Genomic DNA, 5326 nt, shown 5'->3' on the forward strand with positions numbered 1-5326 from the left:
AGCACTCTGGGAGGCTGAGGCATATGGACTGCTTATTTAGGAGTTTGAGACCAGTCTGGGCAAGAGTGAGACCCCCATCTCCAATAAAGATAGAAAAAAAAACTAGCTGGACATCTGGCAGGTGTCTGTAGTCCCAGCTATGAGGGAAGCTGAGGCAAACAGAATCACTTGAACCCAAGATTTTGAAGTTGCTGTGAGCTATGATGATGCCATGGCACTCTACACATAAGAGTAGAGACTCTGTCTCAAAAAAAAAGAAATATTACTTTAGCTATCGGAGATAACTGTCCTTTCCGTTTTGGTGAATATTTGTCTAATTTTTTGGGGGGGAAATTATTATACCCATACGTTATACATATATATGTATAAATACTATATATGTATAATTATATTTATATATAGATAAATATGTATTTATATATAAATGGCATTTACAAGATGGAATCTCTCTGGACATACTATTCTATTATGAATTTTTTCATTTAACAATATCTCATGAACATTTCCCAAGAACATTTTTTCTCATGAACATTTAGTTACTCTATAACAAGAATTTAAAAATTGTTATGCTCTCTTTGCCACATCTCCGTGAGAATGAAGACCATTCTCAGCAGTCAGACTGTCGGCATTCCAGAAAATGTCGACATCACTCTGCAGGGACGCACAGTTATTATGAAGGGTCCCAGAGGAACCCTGTGGAGGGACTTCACATCAATGTGGAACTCAGTCTCCTTGGAAAGAAAAAGAAGAGTCTCCAGGTTGACAAGTGGTGGGGAAATAGAAAGGAACTGGCTACTGTTCACACTGTCTTTAGTCACGTACAAAACATGATCAAGGGTGTTACACTGGGCTTCCGTTACAAGATGAGGTCTGTGTAGCTCACTTCTCCATCAATGTTGTTATCCAGGAGAATGGGTCTCTTGTTGAAATAAGAAATTTCTTGGGTGAAAAATATATCCGCCGGGTTCTGATGAGAGCAGGCGTTGCCTGTTCAGTATTTCAAGCCCAGAAAGATAAGTTAATCCTTGAAGGAAATGACATTGAGCTTGCTTCAAATTCAGCTGCTTTGATTCAGTAAGCCACAATAGTTAAAAACAAGGATATCAGAAAATTTTTGGATGGTATTTATGTCTCTGAAAAAGAAGTAGTTCAGCAGGCTGATGAATAAGATCTAAGAGTTGTCCAGCTGCAGCAAGATACTGCATGATATTCCTTAAGATCTCTTTGTAATTTGAGCAATGCAATAAAAGATTCATTAATTTGGAAAAAAATTGTTATGCTATAATGTATTTAATTCATCTTTTATTTTCAGAAATTTACATTGTTTCTATTTTTTTCTATTATAAGCAATATGATATAAATATCTTTAAGGCTAAATATTTGGATGATCATGTTTTAGATTAAATTCCTTGCAGTGGAGCCAACAGTTTGTCAGTAAACTTCTGCCTGGTACTGACAGAGGTGTAGTGGAATGGTGTGAGTGGAACTTAGCCAGGTGCCAACTGTTTAAAACTTTGTTATCGGGTGTTCATTGAGGATGTTGGGCACAAGGCAGTTGCATGGACTCTTCCCATGAGTTCAGTCCAAGATACTCAAAACACAATGAATAGGGGCTATATCTGTCTCTAAAGCAAATTCTGCTACATTAATTTCTACTTAGTAACACAGACTTGCTTGGCCTTGGCTTTGGATCATAGTGACCAGCTGGACAAAAGTTGTATTATAGAATCAAATACAGATTTTTTTTCTCCCTTGATATTCTCAAGCATATGGTTGGAAGAAGAAAGAGGAAGTTGTCTGTTATAGGAGCAAGAGCTGAAAGATTACTGTTTGAAATATGACTTAGTCATATTTTAGGTCACAAGTGTAGTCTCTGTTTTGTGATTTTAGAATTCATTAACTTAAGAAACAAGTAATTAATAAAATAAAATAGAAACTCAGTGGTGGTGAATTCTGGTCCTAACTATTATACTTTGTTTTTCTTTGGCATCTTCCCACATTTAACCACTGTTTGCTTTTTTAATTTTCATAGACTGGATGGACATGCTCCACATATATTAAGGCCTAGTTCCTTATGTTGACCACTTCTGTATGTTGACCTGTTTTAGATGGGTGGTCAATTTAAAAGAGCAGTTGATCTTCCTCCCCTTCCTCCCTCTGAGCTCTCAGAAGGGCTTACAGTGATGTGAGGTAATGAAAGGCTGTTGCCCCCAGAGCCTGACAAAACTGGCTGTGAGGCCCACTTTGCTGTCTGCCAGCTGCAGGGTCTTGGGTTAGTCATTTTATTCCTCTGAGCTCCAGCTTCATTATCTGCAAAGCAAGTATGTCATTAGTTTCTTTGTTTAATAAATGAAACTGACTCTGGTTAACAAGCAAGAAAAAGATTTACAGGAAAGATAAAGGAATAGACTGGAAAGATTCATTGACTGGTAATGCCACCTAAGTGCAGGGCTTAGGAAAGGTAAAGTTAGAACTAAATCTTATTCTACTAGCCTAAGGCCCACATTTCCATCCACTTCCCTCTCAGAGCCTGGAAGAACATCCAGATTTTCCAAACTTTCTTCCAGTTACAGATTCAAGGACACCTCAGTGTGAGTCCCCTAAGCCTTTCACCAGAGAGCTTATGTGAGAACACCCTGCAGGATCTTCAGCCACTTTCTGGTAGGTCATTTTTGTTCTTGTTCCTCATGCGTTGATTTAGCCACCACTTCCGAGTGTTGTGCCTTCCAGGGGTTAGCAGAGCATGCGCTCTGATGATAACTGCACTCCCTGCCAACATCCTGCAGAGTGGGCTAATCTTCTGACAGGAACATTCCCAAAGGAGCGTGAACTCTGCCACAATGGGAACCTGCCCTTTCCTGCTGTGCCAGGAGACTGAGCCCAGTAAGCGCTGGGTGATTAGACAGAGGATGGGTTTTTCTCACCCTCTGACTTCTCCAGCATCTGCTGCCTCATGACCACATTTTAGAATTTATTTCTTCAATTAAAATGAATATATAGTCCCTGAAGGATATAAAGGAGTACAGAAAATAAAAACAGCTTGTGAGGCCAGGCGTGGTGACTCATGGCTATAATCCTTGCACACTGGGAGACTGAGATGGGAGGATCCCCAGAGCTCAGGAGTTCAAAATCAGCCTGAGCAACATCAAGACCTCCATCTCTCCTAAAAATACAGGGTGTCCCAAAAGTCACTCCTAAAGCTGCCATGCATTGAGAAATTGTAATTTATTTACAAAGTATTCATTACAACATTTTACAAAGAGGTGGCTAACATGTAGAGTATTTTGCAAATATTTTGTCAAATTTTGTAATGAATATTTATAAGTAAAGGTGTATTTAGCTATAATTTCCCATTTTCCCTATGGATGGTGGCTTTATGGGTGACTTTTGGAAAACCCTGTAGAAAAATTAGCCATGTGTGGTGGTGTATGCCTGTAGTCCCAGCTGCTCAGGAGGCTGAGGCAGGAGGATTACTTGAGCTCATGAGTATAAAGTTGCTGTGAGCTTTGAGGATGTCACTGCATTCTACCCAAGGCAACAGGGTGAAACTCTGTCTCAAAAAGGTATATACCCAGATGATAAAAAATTATTTTACAACAAAGACATTTGCACCAGAATGTTTATTGCAGCCCAATTCATAATAGCCAAGACATGGAAACAGCCCAAGTGCCCATCGACCCATGAATGGATTAACAAATTGTGGTATATGTACACAGTGGAATACTATGCAGCCATAAAAAAGATGGAGACTTCACATCTTTTACATTTACCTGGATGGAGCTGAAACATATTCTTCTTAGTAAAGTATCTCAAGAATGGAAAAAAAGTATCCAATATACTCAATACTACTATGAAATCAATATATAACCACCTACACACTCATATGAATGGCAAAACATAACTATAGTACAGAAAATAGAAGGGAAGAGGAGAGAGAGGGGAGGGAGAACATGGGAGGAGGGAGGGTATTTGGGGGGACCCCACCTAATGTGCATGGTGCAATGGTACATTTCAAAACTATTAAGAAATGAGTATAATTGTGATGGATGTGTCACTTAGTTCAATGTAAGCATTTCACATTGTATATCGAAGCAGTACCCTGACCCCCATAAATGCATCAATGTACAAAGTTGATTTAATAAAAAATAATTAATAAAGAAAACAAACAAAAATAATAACTGCTTGTGATACTGACAAGTGTTTATTATAAACACTCTGTGTTTGCTAAGTTTTATCTTATTTAATCTGAACAACAGGTGAGGAACTTCAGAACCTGAGTTCTTTTTTAATATTTGTTTATTTCAGGATATTACAGGGGTACACACGTTTTGATTACATGGTTTTCCTTTTGTATATTTTAAGTCAATGCTGTAACTGTGCCCTTCACCCAGAAAGCATGCAATGTGCCTGTGTGATATACTCAATGGGTGTGAATTTACCCCCCTTCGCCTCCCTCCCTCTTAAGTTTTGCTTCCATATGAGCACATAAGTGTTGATCAACTAACTAGTTGCAATTTATTATTGGGTACATGTGGTGTTTGTTTTTCCATTCTTATGATACTTAGGGGAATGGTCTCCAGTTCCATCCGGGTTGTTACAAAAGGTACTAGATCACCATCTTTCTTATGGCTGAGTAGTGTTCTGTGGTGTACATATATCACATTTTATTAATCCATTTATGTATTGATGGGCACTTGGGTTGTTTACACATCTTTGTGATTGCAAATCTTGTCAGAACCTGAGTTCTTTTTTGTCTCATTTTGTCGCTCATTTTGTAGAGTGCTGTGCTGTTATGGTTCACAGCAACCTCAAACTCTTGGGCTTAAGTGATTCTCTTTCCTCACGTCCCAAGTAGCTGGAACTACAAGTGCCCACCAATGGCTATTTTTTAAAGACAGGGGTCTCGCTCTGGCTTAGGCTTGTCTCGAACTCATGAGCTTTGGCAATCCACCCGCCTTCGCTTCCCCAGTGCTAGGATAACAGGTGTGAGCCATCACGCTTGACCAGAACCTGAGTTCTTAACCAGCAACCACCTTACCTTACACAGCTGCAGGAGGAACACATAGCCCTTGTGTTCCCTCAGGAAGCTGAGCTGCTTCCTGCCAGAACTCTTCCCCGCGTTTCCATATATGGGAATCTCTTGCCCTTACCTGAAGGAGAGAGGTATTGGTTATCTCTGGGTCTTTGCTCTGTGAGGTTTGACATCAAGAATAGTTTCCTGGCTTGGTGTCCATAGCTCAGTGAGTAGGGTGCCGGCCACATACACCAAGGCTGAACAGTTCGAGCCTGGCCCAAGCCTGCTAAACAGCAATGACAACTGCAACCA

The 5326-nt window shown here is 39.8% G+C and overlaps 1 pseudogene; it reads left to right on the forward strand.

Moving 5' to 3' along the window:
* The first annotated feature begins 594 nt into the window (after nt 1–594).
* On the forward strand, nt 595–1168 carry LOC100945593 (annotated as a pseudogene).
* The last annotated feature ends 4158 nt before the right edge of the window (nt 1169–5326 follow it).

This window comes from Otolemur garnettii, unplaced genomic scaffold, assembly GCF_000181295.1.
Source record: "Otolemur garnettii isolate 467f Iridium unplaced genomic scaffold, OtoGar3 scaffold00080, whole genome shotgun sequence".
NCBI classification, from domain to species: domain Eukaryota; kingdom Metazoa; phylum Chordata; class Mammalia; order Primates; family Galagidae; genus Otolemur; species Otolemur garnettii.